At 46.8% G+C, this 21600-nt stretch overlaps 1 pseudogene across 1 annotated transcript; it reads right to left on the reverse strand.

Moving 5' to 3' along the window:
* Window positions 1–13: 13 nt before the first annotated feature.
* LOC147891503 (pentatricopeptide repeat-containing protein At1g06140, mitochondrial-like) lies at window positions 14–19818 on the reverse strand (annotated as a pseudogene). Its single transcript, XR_015542530.1, has 3 exons — window positions 19452–19818; window positions 2324–2400; window positions 14–2237 (listed from the first exon to the last, which is right to left on the reverse strand). The product of XR_015542530.1 is annotated as a pentatricopeptide repeat-containing protein At1g06140, mitochondrial-like (transcript).
* Between the last annotated feature and the right edge of the window lie 1782 nt (window positions 19819–21600).

A 21600-nucleotide genomic window follows, 5' to 3' on the forward strand; every position in this document is an offset into this window, starting at 1 on the left:
GAAGTAGTTGCATGACAGTCGGTACAAACCCTGAGATTTTTAAATACACGTATTAGTTTCCCCTTGGGTGTATTGATTAGGGCACACGCAATAGCAAGCTTTTCAATGTGCCCACATAACCCATCTCTATTTGCATCAATGAATATGTTCCATGAGGCCCAATGCAAATTTGGGGTATAACCTTTTGCCTGCATTTTGAGAGAGAGATCCTCTAATTTTGCATATATGTTTTTGCTTTGGGAATGTCTTGTATCCCCAACCGAAAATGAGTGCACAACTCCCTCGAGATCAGTCCACCAACTCTGTGCTGGCTTCATCCATGCTTGTTCTTTCACTCTCATTGCCTCAACCTTCTTCGCCTCCTCCTGCATCTCAGCATCTGCATAGATGTTAGACATCATGATATAAGGTGCAGCATCTTTTTCATCAAATTGCACGGCATGTTCAAAGGCCTGTCTTCCAAGCTCCACATTACCCCACTTTCGACAAGCACACAACACAGTAAGCCATACCACAAGATCAGGATGGTAAGGCATCTTCCTAACCATTTCCACCACCTTGTCTAATTGGCCTGCACGGCCAAGGAGATCAACCATGCAAGTGTAGTGCTCGATAGTTGGAGTGATGCCATAGTCTTTGCTCATGGCCTCAAAGTATATCTGGCCCTTATCCACTATTCCTGTGTGACTGCATACAGTAAGAACACTGAGGAATGTGACCCCACCTGCATGGATGCCTTCTCGTCTCATTCTCTCAAGCATGTGGAAAACAATTTCACTTTCTCCTAGCTGGGCATATCCTAAGATTAGTGCAGTCCATGAGACTACATCGCGAACTGAAAGTGTGTCAAACACTTCCCATGCCTCTGCAAGGGAGCCACATTTGGCGTACATATCAACCAATGTGGTGCCAACAAAAGGATCTCTTTCCAACCCCTTTCTGGCAGTCACACCATGTAATTCTCGACCTTTGTCTATGGCTCCTATGCTGCTACAAGCTTTCAGACTGCAAACAAACGTGAGAGCATCTGGAGGGAGACCTTCCATTTGCATCTGCTTGAAACAACGCAGCGCTTCCTTGCCAAGCCCATGTTCAGTATATCCTGTGATTAGTGCAGTCCACGAGACTACATCTCGAACTGGAACCTTGTCAAACACTTCCCGTGCTTTTGCAAGTGAGCCAGATTTGGCATACATATCAACCAAGGCATTGCCTACAAAAGGACCTTTTTCCGACCCCCTTCTGGCAATCTCAGTATGTATTTCTTGGCCCTTCTCTACAGCTCCTATGCTGCCACAAGCCTTCAGGCTGCAAACAAATGTGAAAGCGTTTGGAAAGACACCCTCCAGTTGCATCTGTTCAAAGTAGTTCAGGGCTTCCTCACCAAACCCATGATCAGCATACCCTGCTATTAGTGCAGTCCACGAGACTACATCTCGAACTGGAAGTTTATCGAAGGCTTCCTGTGCTTCTGCAAGCAGGCCACACTTGGCATACATATCAACCAAAGTGCTGCCAAGAAAAAGATCTTTTTCCAACCCCTTTCTGGCAATCTCCGCATGTATTTCTCGGCCTCTTTCTGCATTTTTAAGCCTAGCACAAGCCTTCAGTAGGACCACAAATGTAAAATTGCTTGGATGTACACATTCCTCATGCATTTTATGGTACAGGTTGAGGGCGTGCTGTGATTCCCCACATTGAATAAAACCTGTGATGAGGGAAGTCCAAGCATACTCATTCCGATCAACCAAGCGGTTAAAAACTTGCTGAGCATCGCACATGCTTCCAACATCCACCAACATTGGGACAAGGCAGTTCCCAATCGATCTATCAGCTTCCAGCCCACTTCTGCACATGTAGGCAAGCAAGCGCTTGGTATACTCTAGTTTTTTCAATTTTTTGCACTTACACAAGATGCGTGTAAAGGCCTCAACCGAAGGTGGCTGTGAAATCTGTTCCAAAGATGCAAGTGCCTCCTCTAAGCTAAGCATCTCCAAGACACCGTCCTTTCGATGTTCTTCCTTGTGTACTTCAGACCTCAAGCTGCTCTCCGCCAATCCACATACTTTACCACTTGAGCAGGCCTGACCACTAGGTGTTTTCGCCCTATGCATTCTTTTGTTTGTGGACGATTCCTCCTCAAACACGTCTTTAACCCAACCTGGGTTGTACCAGCCATCTATCCATAGCAACTCCTTAGTAATTTTATGCTTGAAATCCGGACCTCTTGGATTTGTCTGTTAAAGTTCACAATAGACTCATCAGAAACAATCTATAACTTTGTCTGTGCAAACCGTGTACTTCAAACGCGTTGCACACTTACTTTGGTCTTTCGGATGTCCCACCAGCAGGAGGGATCCATGAAGTACTCCTTCCATAAGTGCTCAGTACTTGAGCTACCTGCGCAGCATGACCACAATATGATGTAAATGCAACTTAAACTTATCTACATCACATCAACCCATACGGGCTGGTGCGAGGAAATAGGATTACCTCTTTGGTAACTCTAGAATAGTGGAGGTGATGTAGGATCTAGAATGAATAGCGTTCTGTGTGGTAACTCTTCGTATATACATGGTTGTAAAGCTCTTTTTGTTTACCCAGTACTCTAGTTTTGATTTCTGTTCTGCATCATTTTGCTTCATGGTATTGGAGCACGTTTAGAAAGAGTTTGACTCTACTCTCATTTTACTTCCAGTCATTCATCGTGTGATTTTCCTAGTCACCATGGCCAGCACCAACCATATTGGAAATGCCTCCACATCTACAGCAGCAACTGCCACTGTCATGAGATACAACCACAATCATAGGGTATAAAGGCCTGAAGGCTTTCGCTCGTACTAACTACCAGATGTGGACGTGGCGCATGGAAATATACATGCATGAATACGGCCTTGAGAGACTGTTATCGGAAAAGTGAAGCTCCCGTTACGAGAGCAAGGAGACCAGACTAGTCATGAAGAAACTGTGGAGGATGTTGCTATTCTTTTTTTGGGTGGGAGCTGAAGATGGTCAACAATAAAAGATTCAACCTTGGAGAGAAGACCGCATTCAAAAGACATGATGTAAACACTCTGAAGTGCCTCAAGTGTGGCATGTTTCGGGCCCTATGCCTGAGATTGCAACATGAAAGAAAAGGAGGCAGAAAGAGAGAACGACAAAAGACTAAGCGATGACGGATGATGACCCATGCGGAACTGAGGAATATTTTGGTGCCAAGTGGTTCATTGATTCTGGAGCAACACAACACATATTGGCCATGCGTGAATGGATGGAAGTCTACCAGGAGCTCAGTCTCGAACCGTTCGTATGAGGGACGCACATGATCAGAAAAGCCTTGGTGCTTTGGTCTTTCGAAGACTCTATTAAAAACCTTTTTTGCGAGAACCTGGCTGCTCCCGCTGCCCCCCTCCACACATCTCCTCCTTCCCGCAGCCCCTTCCACCTCCTCTGCCATCGCTCCCCCTCGCCGCCTCTTCCCTCTACCTCCTCCGCTACCTCTCCGCCCCCCGCTCCCCGTCTCCCCTCGCCTACCCTCCCCCCGCCTCGTCTCCCCGCACTGCCCCCCCCCGCCTCCCCTCTCCGCTTCCCCGCTCCCCCTCCTCCTCCCCTCCCCTCCCCGCTGTTTCTTCCGCCTCCCCCGCTGCCTCTCCCCGCCTCCTTCCGCTGCCTCTACCACCTCCCCCCGCCGCCTGTTAGATATCAAGAGAGTGAGAGAGCAGGAAGCTAGAGAGCTGAACGTAGTGTTTGCAATAGAAGAAGTAAGTGTTACAAGAAGTGGGATGGGTTTTGTCTAAGTGACAAAACCTTATCCTTCACTAACCATAGTTAGTGAACTAACTGTGGTTAGGGGGAAAAACCTCTAAATGAGAAAAAAGTGCCCCTAACCTACTTATTACATTACATTGGTCACTGCTGAATTATAATAATAATTCTAACACCCCCCTGCAGTGCCAATGTCATGTACAAGGAAATGATCAATCACCAAAAGGATATAAGTTCAGGGCACTGCGAAATGCCTCAAACTTTTCACGTGGAAGTGGTTTGGTGAAGATGTCTGCAACATTGTCATGTGTTGACACATAGATCATACTGATCTCTCCTGCATGCAACTTCTCTCTGACATAGTGATAGTGAACCTGAATGTGCTTCGTGCGAGCATGAAACACAGGATTCTTTGCTACTGCTATAGCACTCTGACTATCAGTGAGAATCGGAGAAGGACCCCTGCAGTGCCAATGTCATGTACAAGGAAATGATCAATCACCAAAAGGATATAAGTTCAGGGCACTGCGAAATGCCTCAAACTTTTCACGTGGAAGTGGTTTGGTGAAGATGTCTGCAACATTGTCATGTGTTGACACATAGATCATACTGATCTCTCCTGCATGCAACTTCTCTCTGACATAGTGATAGTGAACCTCAATGTGCTTCGTGCGAGCATGAAACACAGGATTCTTTGCCATTGCTATAGCACTCAGACTATCAGTGAGAATCGGAGAAGGACCCTCCAATGAAAGATGAAGATCAGCAAATAAACGACGCAGCCAAACACATTCAACTGTCGCTGTGAAAGCTGCCCTGTACTCAGCTTCACATGAGGAGGTAGCCACTGTAGACTGTTTCTTGCTCAACCAAGAAATGCAAGCATGTCCTAGAAAGAAACAATTCCCACTGGTGGACTGCCTAGTATCATAGTCTCCAACCCAATCTGAGTCACTGTAAGCATGCATCTGCAAGTCACCCCCCTTGGGAAACATCAAGCCAAAAGACTTTGTACCTTGCAAGTAACGGAAGATGCGTTTTACAGCCTGCCAATGCATAATCTTTGGGCTGTGCATATACCTGCTCACCTGAGAAACTGAAAACTGAATATCAGGTCGTGTATTGCAGAGATAAATGAGGCATCCAACAGCCTGACTATAGAGTGTGACATCAGTTGATTCACGCACATCATGCATTGTAAGCTTCAGCCCCGGCTCCATGGGAGTGGACATAGGCTTGCAATCATGCATGTTGAATCTGTCCAAGAGCTTTTGAACATACTTGGACTGAGACATAACAATGCCACGTTTCTCTTGAATAAACTGGATCCCCAAAAAGAAATGTAACAAGCCCAAGTCTGACATATCAAATGTAGCTTTCAATTGGGTCTTGAAATCTGCAATTACTTCCTCATTTGATCCAATGAGCAGCATGTCATCTACATAAAGAATGATGACCAGAATATCCCCCCCATCCTTCTTGATGTAGAGGGTGCTCTCAGTTGGACTATTGTGCAGCCCCTTGCTGGTCCGAAAGGCATCAATTTTGGCATACCATGCACGTGGGGCTTGTTTCAGCCCATATAAAGCTTTATTCAGCTTGCATACCTGAAGTGCATTTTCTGAAATTTGAAAGCCCGGAGGTTGTTTGACATAAACCTCTTTCAACAAATCTCCATTAAGGAAAGCTATTTTAATATCCAACTGATGAACATTCGATTCAAAATTTGCAGCCATGGCTATAACCGACCTGATGGTTGTCATCCTGGATGTAGGAGCAAAAGTATCCTCATAATCTATGCCCTTTTTCTGAGCATATCCTTTTGCAACCAGCCTTGCCTTGTACCGATCAATGGACCCATCTGGTTTTCTTTTGACTTTGAAAACCCACCGTGTACCTATGGCATTCTTACCTGGTGGCAAATCCACAACATCCCAAGTCTGATTTTTATGAATGGACTGCAACTCATCGTGCATGGCATTCATTCAATGCACATTATCTTTTGCTTCTTCAAATGTGTCAGGCTCCTCCTCATCAAGAACAGTACCTGCATAAGCTGATTCAACTGAATGAGCTCCCTCCATGTGCCTTACTGCACTACGACTTCTGCCAGGCAATGGAGCTTCAAGCCTACTCTCCCTGAGAGTCTGAAGCAACCAATGCGGGACTGTTTTGGCTGCGTGTATCTCTTGAATTTCTTGCCTGACAACTTCATCCACACCCTGAGGTTGTACCAACTCAGCTGGGGGCTGAATTTGTACTTGTGGAGCTGGCGGAGGTTGCTGTAAATTCTGATTTTCAGCGGGGGAACCAAATGCTATAGGAAGCATCCCCTCAAACACATCATCTGAAGAGGCCGGAATCTGAAATTCAGCATTTGTATGTGCAGAATTTTCAGAGAATATGACATCTCTACTGACAAAAATCTTGCGTGTAGCAGGATTGTAGAGACGATAGCCTTTGCTTTGTGAACTATATCCCACAAAAATGCATTTTAGTGCCTTATCTGACAACTTGTGTCTGAACTCCACAGGCACGCGGGCATATGCAACACAACCAAAAACTCTGAAGTGGTCCACTGAAGGCTTTCTCCCATGCCATGCCTCATAGGGAGTGATTGTCTTCAAAGCCTTTGTAGGAGCCCGATTTAAAATATAGTTTGCGCACATGAGGCCTTCCAGCCAAAACCTGTGAGGCAACTTCTTACTTGTGAGCATGCATCTATCCATTTCCATGGTGGTGCGATTCTTCCGCTCAGCTTTGCCATTCTGTTGAGGTGTAAGCCTCACTGTAAGCTGATGCATAATGCCTTTTTCTTTCAGAAATGTCTCAAATTCATGAGACATGTACTCCCCCCCTCGATCTGTGCGAAGTGTCTGCACCTTGAGTCCTGTCTCATTTTCAACCATAGCCACAAAGTGTTTGAAATGCATAAACACTTCTGATTTTGCCTTGAGACCATAAACCCAAGTGTAGTTGGTAAAGTCATCTATGAATGTAACAAAATAGAGATAACCCCCAAAAGCAGGTGTCCTCATGGGACCGCAGACATCACTGTGAATAAGCTGCAATTTTCTTGTAGCTTTCACTGCACCATCCTTCTTGAAGGGAAGCCTATGCATTTTGCCAAGAATGCAACCTTCACATGTATGAGGAGGAGGGGACTCCAAAGGAGGTAATGCATCAACCATATTATGCCTCTGAAGTGTCATTAAGCTGCCATAGCTCATGTGCCCATACCTGGCATGCCACAACTCCGCATTGTGCATTGCAGCAGTGGGAGTGCTAACTGATAATGCAAGTTGGGATCTTTTTTCATATAAATCAAGCTGAAAAAGACCCCGATACAAAGTGCCAAACAATCTCAAAGCATATTCATTTCTTTGTCTTTGACTGCACACTTGTCATCATCAAAAACAACCTGAAATCCTCCTCGATTGAGTGAGGACACTGAAATCAAATTCTTCTTTATACCTGGCACATAGAGTACATCTGAAATTCTGAAATCTGTGCCATCAGTGGATGTGAGAATAATATCTCCAACTCCACATACTGAATGAGAAGAATTATTTGCACATGTGACCTTCTTCTTGGTGGGTGAAGAATGCAAAGTTACAAACAGATTTTTCTTGGAAGTGATGTGCTTTGAAGCACCACTATCAAAATACCAAGTATTTAGTGTCTCATCAACACTGAAAGAGCATTCATCCTTTGAAGGATCGTAACTGCAAGTCAAAAAAGCATATGGGTCATCATCATTAGTGGCTGTAGTATCTGAACTACCCACTGAAAAATCTGAAGTGCAAGTCAAGAAAGGCATAGTGCTCTTCAACCAAGTTGGCTGCAACATCTCCTCCATCATGGCAATGTGGACCTGATGCATCTGATACAGCCATACCGGAATCCCTTTTCTTTTCTTTGGCTATGCGCTTCTTGCACTCTCCAATATAATGACCTGGCTTTTTGCAGTAATGACAGATGCCCTTCTTTTTCTGCTTGTTTGTATCACCCTGTGCCTTATAAGAAGGCTGTCCAGAATCAGCTTTATGCTGATGTGTGGGCTGATGGGCATGTGGCTTATGCTGCCCTTTACTCTTGGGCTTGAACTTAGAGAGCATAGCATGCTCGCCAGCCCGGGTTGCCATATTTTTGCGTGTTTGTTCCTCCTGCAACAGAAGTCCTACCAACTCGTGAAAGGAGAGAGGATTGCTGCCCCCCCTCAATGACAAATTCAGCGAGGTGTGGAAACCAAGATAGGACTCAAGAAGAGAGTTCAGAGTGGTGGAGATCATCTCTGAATCCGGAATGACTTCATCAATGTTCAGCAATTGTTCCCTGCGATCCTGAAGCTTCGTGAGGTGAGAATTCATGGAATCTCCCTCCTCCATATGTGTATGGGAAAGTTCTCGCTTCAGAAAGGAAACTCTGGCATCGTTTCTTGCTGCAAACATACTCTCCAGTATTACCCAAGCTGCCATAGATGTCTTGCATGACCGAATATGAGGTATAATGAACCTCTTGACAGAAAGAGAAATTACTGAAAGAGCTTGTGCATCTCTAGAGTCCCATCTTTTCTGCTCTGCTGTGGGAGCTCCTGGAGCGGCTGCTCCAATTACCTGTGCTGTATTTGTACCTCTATCCCTGCCTCCAGCTGGAGTGACAGGTATAGGGGTTGTATCTGGTCTTTCTTCATCTCCATTGACATAATCCCAAAGATTTCTGCCAACTAAGATATTGCGAACCATGAAACTCCACAAGGAGTAGTTGGTGCCATCCAACTTATCCTCCTGTGTGAGAACCCCGAACACCTCATTTGAGTTGTTATGTGCCATTTTTGCCAGATAAACTCAGAAATACAGCGAACTGAACAAGTAGAATCCCTTCCTGGGATGTAAGATGCACAAGTAAATTCTGCAAAGAAGAATATGCCCACAGTGACAAATACTGTCACAACGTGTCAAAGGCTCAAAATGCACCACAATGCTCTGCTCAATGCCCAAAAATCTGCAAATAGAATCTGCAAAAGATGGCAAAAGTCTGCAATTTGACTCGTACTCAGTCCAAAACTGTCTGCAAACTTCCAAAATGCTCTTTTACCTGCAAAATTGCAACCCAAATGCAAAAGCCCCAATTTCTTGTGGGAAATTGCATACAAAAGAGGGCAAATGGTCTGAAAGCCCCAAATGTTGCACAAATTGCACTCTGCCTGCAAAAGCCCCAAATTTCACTGCAAAATTGTAGTGTGATTGCAAAAGCCCCAAATTTTTGCAATTCTCTGCAACAAATGCATAGTCTGTCCACAAATACAGAATGCCCCAAATTCTTGCAAGATCTTAGCAAATGCCTATCAAAAAACACCTTCCAGAGTCCACCTGCAAAGAAAAAATCTGCACAAAGTACGGGCTCCTCAGATTGTATGGAACTGACAGTACGGAACTGTCAGTACGAAATCCGTACAATGTACGGACTGTGTGCAGCGACTTGTACGGACGAAAATGTACGGATGTGCGGCTACTGGTGCTGCTGTACGGAGTACGGACTACAGTTGTACGGAAGATACGAAATCTGTACGTCGCTGACAGAGGTACGGACGACTTGCAGTTGCCACACGTGCGGCGCAGTTGTACGAAATTTGTACGTCGTGGAGTTATACGGTGAAGTACGGACGTGCGGCGAAGATACGGCTAATGTACGGACTGGCGCAGATGTACGGAATGCTGGAGCTCCGTGCGCTTGTACGGACCTGACGGCGTTGTACGGCACCTCGAAAGCTGAAGCGTGGGCTGCTGTACGAAATCAGTCCGTACAGATTGTACGAACGGAAGCTGCAAGCAGATTGGCGCTGGTACGACGGTGCAGGAGCTGGTACAGCAGTGCATGAGCTGAGTCCGTACAGACTGTACGGATGGACTATACGGACGACGGGCTGTACGGACAACGAGCAGGAAGAGCAGGGTAGCTGGGCAGTAAGCTTGCGGGCAAGGAAGCTAAGAGCAGGATCTTGCTGCTCTGATACCAAATGTTAGATATCAAGAGAGTGAGAGAGCAGGAAGCTAGAGAGCTGAACGTAGTGTTTGCAATAGAAGAAGTAAGTGTTACAAGAAGTGGGATGGGTTTTGTGTAAGTGACAAAACCTTATCCTTCACTAACCATAGTTAGTGAACTAACTGTGGTTAGGGGGGAAAACCTCTAAATGAGGGAAAAGTGCCCCTAACCTACTTATTACATTACATTGGTCACTGCTGAATTATAATAATAATTCTAACACCGCCTTCTCCGCCTCCTACCGCCCCTACCTCCTCCCCCTCCGCCTTCTCCGCCTCCTACCGCCCCTACCTGCTCCCCCCTCCGCCTTCTCCGCCTCCTTCTCTCCTCCCCCCCCCGCCGGCTTCCTTCTCCCGCCTCCTCTTCGCCTCTTGCCCTCGCCTTCTCTCCCTCCTCGCCTTCTCGTCCCCCCCCCCCCCTTCTCTGCCTTCTGCCCTCCTTGCCTCCCTCCTTCCTCTTCCGTCCTTACCCCCCCTCACTCCGCCTCGTCTCTGCCTCCCCCTATAACGTTTTTCTCCCTTTTCTTCTTCTTCCTCCCTGCAGCGGGAGCATTTGCACTTGTTAAGGCGAAAGAAAACCTTGGTGGTGACCCTTAGTCTAGCCAAAGGGGCTCTATGGCAGCACCCTCGAATCCCACGGCCGTTTAGGTTCTTCTTTCCCCAGCTGACAAGCAACAGGTATAGCAGGCAGTTCAGTCCCTCCAGGACAAGGCGCTTGTGGGCAAAATTGTGGGCCTCACGCCTACACAGAGACAGGTGCGAGAGTGGATCCAGGCGAGCTTGGCATTAAAAGGAGACCACATCCAGGAGGTCACCATCTATGGACAAGGCGTTCTCCTCATCCAGCTGAGCTCCCCCGACACTGCCTCGACACTTGTGGAGCAGAGCCCCATCCTCCTCGGCCCACATCTTGTTTACCTCTTTCCTTGGCATCATGGGTTCACAGTGGAGGACATGGATAAGACACACCATGTTCCATGTTTCCCAATTACACTTCGCTTCCCAAGGCTCCCCAAGGAGTATTGAGCCATCCTCCCTTCCATTGGTCGGGCATTTGGCACAGTGCTCAAGCCCCCGCCAGAGTCAGCCGCTTTAGTTTGAGCAGATGATGGAGTCCCCAAGATCAGACTGGTGGTTGAGAGCCCAAAGTCCCTCCCAGAGTTGATCCTTCTCAAGACCCTTGAAGGAGGCACACTTTGCCAGAGGGTGGAGATTTCTAGGTTACCAGGCCAGTGTCTTCGGTGTAGACAGATGGGTCACCTCGCCAGAGATTGCCCCCGTGGCCTCCCTCATGCGTCTTCCCCCCCCCTCCACAAAGTAGACAAAGTCAGCAGGCCCGGGCCCAGCGTCCTCTTAGGCAAGAGCAGCAGGAGTCTCAGACCCCTTGGCTTACCCCCTCAGAAGGGGACTAGACCCAAGTTAAAAAGAAAAAGAACCCAAGCAAGCAGGCCCGCAAGTGCCGCAGGCAGAGGGCTAATCGCAAAGAGAGGGACAGGATTGACCGAGAGGCCCCGAAGGAGGAACAGCAGGAGCCACCTCCTCCAGCGGTAGGGGGCCACCGCCCATCCAGACGGTCCTCCAGCTTCGGAGTTTCAGCCTCCGATTCCACCCTTGCAGCAGCAGCGAGCCTAAAGAACTCCAGATGCGGCGATGATGGAAGCCACAGATGCTAGCCCGATGGGGACCGCGAAGGGGCCGATCCAAAACCCCGACGAGCCTGACCAGCAGGGGGGCCCTGTGGTCCTTGTCCCTCCTCCTCCCCCTCCCCCCCCAGACCCTTTCCCCTCTTCTTCTTCACTTCCCCCTCCTATAGTCACCCTCACCACCCGTCCCCCTCCCTCTATCCCCCGCATCCCCACCGCTCCCTCTCCTGCTTTCCCCCTCTCCACTTTAGCAGCAGGTTCTCCTGCTTCGACACCCCTACCAGCTGGCAAGGGAACGACGACACCCCCTTCTGCCTCCTCATCGCAACAGCAGGCCCGTTCAAGGAGGGATCCTAAGAAACGAGGCTCGTCTTCCCAGTCAGCGGACCTTAACCTCCAGCCTGGGCGTCCCTTACCGCGGGACTTCGAGAGGTTAGAACCCTGGAACTATCTGGAGGTTCCGGACTCTTATCCTCTACAATTGGAGGTAACGCTCATGGTCCTTCAGCCCCGAAAGGCGGGTTTGATCAGTGCAATGGAATCTCCGACACACCCCATTTGGAGATTTCTGTTTGCCTCCACAGGGGTAGAGAAATGGTCCCCGAAGGTGTTCGATGCTATTTTGGGGAATTAGATTACAATCATGATGGATGAGTGGATGGGGCCACGTGGACTAGACCTTTGGTATACCCATGGTGCGGAGGTGAACTTTCAGTTGAGCTTCACACACGAGGAGCCGGTGTGTGGTTTGACGACAGGAGTTATCAGATTGCCGCTGGAAGCAAAGGTGGAGCAGGCACACTTCTGGCCCCTCCAGAAGTGTGCGGAGCTGTTCGGGGTGGAAGCCTCCTTCATGATGAAGTGGGCACAGCTCTCAATTACACAAATGTGACCATGCGTTGAATGAGGTGTTCCATTTGCTCCCTGGGGAGCACCTCGTGAAAACATCTGAGATGTCAGCGGCGGTCGGGCAGTGCATCAACTCTATGACACCTTCGTCAATAAGTTCTCGAACAAAGTGGTAGTGGACCTCGATGAACACAGGGTTGTTGGCAATTGCTATGCAACTCTGGTTGTCGCACATGATCACCGTCGCATATTCTTGAGTCACGTTCATGTCCTCCAAGATCCACCTAAGCCACAATGTCTCGCATGCCGCTGTACAAGCAGCCATGTATTCTGTCTCTGTTGATGAAAGGGCAATAGTAGGTTGTTTCTTACTCAGCCATGACACGGCTCCTAATGAGAGTATGAAACAGTACCCAGTAGTCGATCTCCGGGAGTCACCATCACCTGCCCAATCATTATCACAGAAACCGTCCAACTCAATGCCCTTCGTGTAAGTCATATCGTAGGTGCAAGTACCTTTCAAGTATCTCAACATCCTCATGCATGCGTCCCAATAGGCCTTCTTAGGTGTGGCAGAGAACTAGCAGAGCAATCCAACTGAGAAAGAAATATCTGGTCTAGTATTGGTGAGGTAAAGCAAACTACCCACCATGCGTCAATACAGTGATGAATCAACTGGCTGAGATGAATCATGTACACTCAGCTTCTGAACAGCTTCCATGGGAGTCATTGCCGCTTTGCAATCTTCCATCAGAAAGTGTTTGAGTAGCTCCCTGCAGTTTTTCTCCTGTGAGATAAAGATGCAGCTCTTTCCCTGCTTCACTTCAATCCCAAGAAGTAATGAAGTATTCCCAAGTCCGTCATCTTGAACTCCTCCATGATAAGTTTCTTGACCTGAGCAATCTTCTTCGCAGGATATCCTGTAATGATGAGGTCATCCACATACAGGATTAATACAAGCCGCAAACCCCCCTCTGAGAAGACATAAAGATTTGCCTATGATGTGAAAGAAAACATCTATTCTCTGGTACCATGCTCTGGGGCCTGTTTCAGCCCGTATACTACCTTCTTCAGCTTGCATACTTTTGATGTGGATCCTGGAATCTGAAATCCTGGTGGTTGTGCCACATATACCTCCTCCTCCAGGGTTCCATTCAAAAATGCAGACTTGATGTCCATCTGAAAGATAGGCCAACTGTGATGAGTAGCCAAGGCAATAACTGTACGTATCGTCACCATCCTAGCTGTGGGGGCGAAGGTCTCATCGAAGTCAAGTCCTTCTGACTGTGCATAGCCTTTCACCACTAATCGAGCTTTGTACTTGTCCAAGCTTGTACACCCATTTAGTACCAATTACCTTCCGCTTGGTCGGCTTGCTACCAAATCCCAGGTGTCATTTTTCAGAATGGCGTCCATCTCTGCTTACATAGCATCCTGCCATTCTCGAATATCCCTCGCTTCCTCAAAGGATCTAGGCTCCTCAAGCTAAGCCACCATAGCATAGTTCATAGAGGGAGTCTTCACGTTGCATTGAGACCGCCACGCTACGGAACTGTTCTCAAGAATGTCTGTGACCCGTGAGTCTGCTAAGTCTTCAAATACCACTGAGGTAGCTTCTTCTCTAACAGAGGTGCCTTTGCTGGAGATACCTTTGGAGCCGGTACTGGAACGTCATGCTCCTCCTCCTCCTCCGGTTCTTCACTCGTCTCCACCTCTTTGATGGTGACCATGGGTGGGGGTAATGTCGGACATTCCTAAACCTCTTCTACAGTCTGGGGCTCTGACTACTGAAAGATCACGTCCCGATAAGGATCTTAAAGGATACGTTTCTTCACCAGGTCGAAAAGGCGATAGGCCTTGGATTCCTCATTGTATCTTACAAAGATACATCTTCTGCTATAGGAATCAAGCTTCGTCCGCTCATTTTTATGCGCATGAACAAATTCATTAGAACCGAAAATCCGTAAATGAGATATGGTCGGTTTCTTACCATACTAAGCTTCATATGGAGTCTTATCATCAACATCCTTGGTCTTGGTTCTGTTCAGGATGTGAACGACAGTCCTCACGGCTTCACCCCAGTAAGCTTTTGAAAGATTTCTCCCTCGCAACATGGTCAAACCTGTCTCTGTGACGCACCTGTGCTTTCTCTCAGCAACTCCATTATGTTGAGATGTACGAGCTGTAGTGAGTTGCCGCTTGATCCCATGCTTCTTGCAAAATCCATTGAGCTCCGTGGAAGTGAACTCCCTCCCTCTATCTGTGCAACATGCTCTAACTAACTTCCCGCTCTCCTTTTCTACCTGATCCTTCCATTCTTTGAATTTCTCATAAGCCTGAGACTTCTTGGCCAGGCAGAATATCCAAGTCATTCAACAGAAATCATCCACAAATAAAAGAGAATATCGCGATCCTGTGAATCAATTTGTTGACATCAGGCTGCAAATGTCGGAATGAACCAACTCGAGCAGCTTCTTGGCCCGTGATGAGGCCTCCTGTGGGAACTTGTCCCTGTGTTGCTTGCCCTCCAAGCAAGCCCTGCAAACACAATCATTGCCTACAATTGGTGGAAGTCCATCCACCATCTTGGACTTTTGCATCTTGGCAAGAGTGCCATAATTGACGTGACCGAACCACTCATGCCATAATTTGGATCTGCCATGGTCCCTGTGCACCAACAAAGCGTTGAGCCGATATAGCCCATGCTCCTCGACGCCATGAGCCACCACCTTTCCATTTGCCTTGGATGTGATAGTTACTTTGCCGTCGTCGAATAGGACCAACATGTTGTGTTTGTCCATCTGAGTGACAGACAAAAGATTCTTGCACAAAGTCAGTACATAGAGTATACCGGAAATCAGCTCCTTGTTTCCTACAATCGTGGTGAATGGGATACTACCAACACCCTTCACAGGGCATGTCTGGTTATCCCCCATAGTGACCTTGGAGTCAAGATGCGTACCTTCCATGGTCTTGAACCACTCCTTGTTGGATATATGCTTAAGGCTCCATTGTCCACATACTAGCCTTCCTTTCCTTCGTTGACCACGTAGGCTGAGCAGTACTTAGTAATGATAAAGAGAGCACCGGTAGTGATGTTGGCCAATTCAGTCTTTGGCTCCTCCTTGGCTTTGGACTGCTTCTTTCGCTTGAGATCTGCCTTCCTCTTACGCCATTCCTTAGATGAATGACCAAGCTTTTCATAGTAGAAGCATTTCATCTGTCTCTTTTTCTCTACATCCTCGGTCTTGTTATTCTTGGAATCTTTGAACTTGCCCTTGCCTGGCTTGTTCCTTGCCACGAGTGCTTTCTCATCCGATTGATTGATAGTTTTTCCCGAGCCTCTTCTTGCAATAGTAAAGGGCCAAGCTCTTCGAAGGTGAGAGGCTTGGTTCTCTGTCCTGCAGTGACTGTCGTCACGAAACTCTTGAAACTGCGAGGTAGCTTGTGAAGAAGTGTAAGCAAAGCTAGATGACTTGAGTCTACCTTCTGACCAACTGCTGCGAGCTGATTCCTCACCACCTTGACTTTCGTCAGATGGTCATGAACATTGTCTCCCTCACTCATATCTAGATTGTATAATTGATGCTGGAGAGTGAGGATCCGAGACGTGTTATCTGTTTCGTACAGATCTTTCAGGATGGCCCACGCCTCTACAGACGTCTCCGCCATCTGAATGTGGGGAATTACTGCATCTGCCGTCATCCCTATCAGCATGGCTAGGGCTTGGGCATCTCTTTCTTCCCATGCTACGAGATCGTCTCATCTACTGGAATCAAAATTCTTTCTTTCTTGTCCAGAACATCCTCCAGCCTCTCTTCAACACCCGTCATGAGCTTCCACAGTTTCCGAGCCACGAGATGGCTTTGGATCTTCACTTTCCATATGGGATAGTTCGTCCCATCCAGCTTCCCAGACTCGCCAAAGTTAGGGATGAATGAAGAAGGAAGATGAGAAAAGGAGGAGGAAGGACAAGCATGGGAACAGGCTATAGATGGTTCCTTCTCTTCCATCTTTGCTGTAATAGTAAATAGCAAACTGAAAATGAACTTGCGGTAGAGAACTTTACCACACAGCAAACCTGAGTGTCGATTGGAGTCACTTTCTTTCTAAGGAAGTCCCTTCTAGAGCTGGAAACCCTGCTCTGATATCATGTTGGAAATAGGAGGATAGAATCTCTCACACCTCTCACTCCAATCGCAGCTCATATAACACTCAGTAACTAGATACATGATCACACTCATACACAAAACCTTTCTCAAGCGAGAGAGAGAGAGAGAGAGAGAGAGAGAGAGAGAGAGAGAGAGAGAACTCAGATATGTATTCATCCACAGAATATGGGATGACAAAGCTCAGAACTGAGCACAAAAGGCAGCAAGGGTTGCTGTCACAAACTGAGCACTCTCCCTCTCCTAGCACACTGCCTGGATGCAGGTGTAGGTTGATGGAGAATGAGGGGGATTGGGGGGGCTATTTATAGGAGGGCCAGGAGCCCTCAAGAAGTGGCCGACCAGGGGTCGGTCCCCTGCTGCATGCACCGACTGGTAAAGCCCCGCAAAGGGGCCTACTTATAGGCCAGACCAGTCGGATCTGGTCAGCCATCCTCTGCCCTATATAACTGACCAGATCTGGTCCCAAACTCTGCCCTGCATACTTAGATCCAGGCCCCCTTCTGTTGGCGCAATATTCCATGCAAGGTGCTGCTTCCTGTTGCCTCAGATCTGGTGCAGATCCTCATCCAGAAAGCCAGGTATGTGTGTGCTATAAAACTCTCCCATACCCCTTTTGTCTCCTGCCCCCTTGTCCCCTCGAATCAGGGGCTCACAGGTGGGGACAGTGACATTCTAACAAGGAACTGGTTCATGTAACAGATGAAGAAAGATCTAAATTAGAAGCCAAAACCCAAGTTTGCATTCTAATGGGTTTGCAACCAGAACCAAAAGGCTATCGTCTTTACTGCCCGAGCATACAAAAGAATAATTCAAAGCAGAGATGTCCGTTTCATAGAAGAAAGTGATGCTGAAGAAGAATTAGAGCAGCATCTGATCCAATGCCTACGTCTGAAGTATTTCAACAGAGAAACGTCATCACATGTCAGACAAATGGCAGTCTACATATGCTTCCAACACCAGGAGTCTCAACAGCAAGTGACAATGCTCAGATATTTTTGCAAACAAGTACTAAAGATGAAGAAGGAGATGCCCAACAAGATACGGAAGACCAAAAGGCCCTCTCCAACCGGTTAACCCCCTTTTTGTGATGAGTCCCTGGTGACTCTTAATTTTCCGTGCCCATTCTTACCGAACATTTCATTCATTTGGCCAAACTCCGTGGGATTCCCCTCATAATCACAGGGAGATGCAATTGAGAGCTGACCCAGACGTCAAAGGAGAATCCCACGAAGGTATGATGATTATCTCCTTTCCCATCAAAGGCAAGATTTTGGTATGATCGTTGAACAATTTGAACCTCGTATTGTAGGAGCAGCTGTTAGGTGTCGAGACGCTGAAAAATGGATCAATGTGATGAAGGAAGAGATGAAATCAATAGATGAAAATCACAAAATTGCCTGAGGGTTGCAAGGCTATTCAAACCAAATGCGTTTTCAAAATTAAGAGAAAGGAAGATGGATTTGTAGAATATATAAGGCACGACTCGTTGCCAAGGGTTTTAGTCAGCATGAAGGCGGCAATTTCTTTAATACATTAGCCCCAGTTGCAGGAATATCATCAGTTCATGTATTTTCTCACTTTCAGTCATGAATGGCTGGAAAGTCCATCATATGGATGTCACTACAACTTTCTTATATGGAGATATTGACGAAGATATATATCTTCAACAACCAGAAGGTTTTGTAGCATCAGGGCAAGAACAATTAGTTTGCAAACTGTACAAAGCAATCTCTGGACTCAAACAGTCCTCACGGGCATGGTACAAGAAGCTAGATGGTTCTTTTATACAAAATGGTTTAACGCCGCTTCATGCTGACCCAAGCATTTATCTGATGAACAAAAATCGAAATCTTTGCCTGATTGCAGTTTATGTTGATGCTTTATTGCTGACGTGTCCAAGTGATGATTCATTTACTCGCCCGTGAGGCTAAAGATGCATTGCAGGCAAATTTCAAAATGAAAGACTTGGGCATAATCACACATTTTTTAGGGCTGCATATACAACGGTCAGCAAATTTCAAAAAAGATCAGTGTATCACAACTGTCAATATTCCTGGAACCATGGGGATTTGGCAATTGCAAACCCATGTCCACCCCAATGTCAGAGTCGGAACTACCAGTAATCAGTGTGTTTTTTCCCCTATAGAGAAATGTTGGGTGGACTTACAACATGCCCTGACTTGGCATTTGCAGTTTCATATCTTACTAGTTACTCATCTACATGGGCTACATATTGCAGTTCTGAAACGGGTTATGAGATATGTTCGTGGAACTTTGAAAGCAGAAAACTGTTATCATGATAAAGGATTGGAACTTTTCTGGTTATATTTTTCCCATGGCTGGAGGACCTATCAGTTGGTCACCAAAGAGACAAGAGTGTGTGGAATCCGTACTAGTGTGTGGCATCAAGTACAGAAGCAGAATACATAACGAGTCATGCAGCACGAGAAGGAATATGGTTGCAGCGTTTCGTAGCAGAAGTGCTGAAAGCTCAGAAGCAGCCCATGCGTTTGCTCTCAGATAGCCAAGGTGCATTGTGCCTTTCAGGAAATGGTTCATTTCATAAAAGAACCAAACATATACAAGTAGCGATACCATTTCATTCGACACGTCCTGCAAAATGAAGAGAATATTGTTCAAGCGAGAGACGCTTGCTGATCTCTTGACCAAGCCGCTTACCAAGGAGTGGCATCAGATGCTATGCAAACATATGGTTGCGGGTAATCAATGGCATAATCGTAGGAAATAGTGCATTGAAATAGGATTACCTTTTTGGGTATCTCTAGATGAGTGCGGAAGATGTAAGATCAATGAACAGAGCCCTGCGTGGGATGTCTTCCTAGTTACATGGTTATGGTTGTAAATCTATTTTTGTTTACACAGTAATCTAGTTTCGATTTCTGTTCTGCGTCATTTTGCTTCAAATAAACTCCAATTTGCCAGAACTATGTTGGTGCTTGAAGTCTGTTCTGCAGTACCTGAACGCGAACATTTTGAAGAAATCCGAATAGAGTCAGGTGAAGAATCCTCCATCATCGCTCTGTAAGCCCCCTGACTTCCCCATGAAGACTCAGGGTAAGCTGTCGGAGAATTTCTGCTCGATAGCCTGCGCACATGCGCTGCAAACCTTTGCGGCAGTGGGCAGTCAGAGTCTGAATCTCCGAACAAGCGCTGCCACGCACCTGAGCGACGGAAGGGCTGCATAATGTCGCTGCAGCTGCAGCCCGTTGCTGAGGGTCTCTACCGCCTATGTATATATATGCATCCATTAGCCCTCAACGGCGCGATGGACGTTGCCTCACTCGCACGAACTTCTTCCTGGCGTCATCTTCATCGGGCAGATCGGTATGTCATATGGGGAATGTAGCGCTTGATCCCGAATGATTCTGTCATTACACCAAAAACATAACACAAATACTAAGACATGGCTCCTACTTATTGCTGAAATCCACATTTCCCTGGGGCAGTTTCACACACCTCCCCGGACAGGTGAAGTCCCCACAATCCCCCATTTGACCGTTTCCCTCTGGGCCGATACGTTTTGTTCAAGTATTGTTATGTGCTCCACATTACAAGAACCAAAAAAGGAATTCCCCCGTGCGGGTGCGAATTTGTCTGTGATGCTGGACACGTACTCTTGGATATCGTGTTTTTTTCGCTCAGGCGTGATGCGGACTCCACATCAATTTTTGCTACCGGGCAGGCAAACGTAGCATGAGGGAGGCGATTACCAAATCTTTCAAACTCTTAGAACGTGGAACGGCATGGAGAACATACCAGTCATAACATGGGTGGGGATATGGGATGGAACATCTGAATTCGAGATGCCTCTCTCCTTGATAACATGCTTTCTTACTCTAGGACTATTGCAAGAAAAGATAAGGCCTTTGGATGCAATTGAATCGCAAAATGCTACTCACAAACCTCACCTCTCAACTTTAGGCACGTTTAAAGCTACCTAGAATGCCATATCCTTAAGATTCTACACCTAACAAAACATGAGCACAATACATTTTCTTTTCTCAACATCCATGTTGTTTATGCACCTCTTATTGTTTCCATCCCTTTTTTAGACAACGATGAATAAAGAATGAATAGGTAAGTCAGCACATCACTATAGATTGCGATGAATAGGCAAGTAGGCACATCACTATACATAGGTGATTAATGCAATGCAAACATAGTTGAAGCAAAAAATTAGAGATCCTAGAGGATTATCATCTCTTCTTGACCTTACGAAGGTTCCACAACCCCCTTATTTGCAAGTTATTTGCTTCTGCTACCCACACCTAGAGCTCCTTCGCCTTCGCACTCACCCCCTCTCACAAGTCACCATTTTGTTATTGTTGTTGTTGCTGTTGCTGTTGCTTGTCAATATTCATGCCCTTTTTCATAGCTTTATCCTACACATCCAAATAGCCAAAATGGTGGTTTACGAGCTCCTCTCTACCTTCAACACTACACCATCACACATCCAGGGTTGGTTAGTGACATCCCGACTCCAAAGTGTCATGTCCCTCCCATGGAGCACCATCCCAAGTCCACTCCAAAGCCGATAGTATTGCGGAGAAGTTGGCTTGCCCCAACAAAGACAAAGTTCAAGTGTTAGAACTCGCTTGCATCTACCTGTTGACAGGAAGCAGGAGGTTCACCCCCCCCTGATCAGTTGAAATGGAGGGGCTATTCTGCAAAAAGTAGACCTGGACACAAAGCCCCTTTGTCTCGTGCTACCACTTCTTTTTGGAGCTTGTATGTCTCCAAGACTCGGATAGTCAATATCTTGGCAGCAACAACAACAGGGTGCTTCTTTCTGGCAGAGCAAGGACTGGCATTTGGCCATGTCATCCTCACAAGGTTTTGGAGTGAAATCCAAGGAAGAAAAGTCCAATGTACAAACCCGAGTGGGGTACTCTTCTCAGTTCAGGGTCAGCGCCCAAGCCAACAATATTAGGCCTTGCAGAGCTATTGGCCATTGGTGAAGGCTGGCATTGGAACCTAAGGACCAGTGCCAAAGAAGAGAAAACCCAGATTCAAGTCTCAACTAGCACCCAAGCAAAGGGGATGCGTCAATTTTACGAGCAAAAACCTATGAACAGATTTATCCAAGGGTGTTTTTCAAGAGATTCA

This window comes from Dipteris shenzhenensis, chromosome 17 (genome assembly GCF_047967505.1).
Source record: "Dipteris shenzhenensis isolate YYH24624 ecotype China chromosome 17, Dip_SZ_1.0, whole genome shotgun sequence".
NCBI lineage: Eukaryota > Viridiplantae > Streptophyta > Polypodiopsida > Gleicheniales > Dipteridaceae > Dipteris > Dipteris shenzhenensis.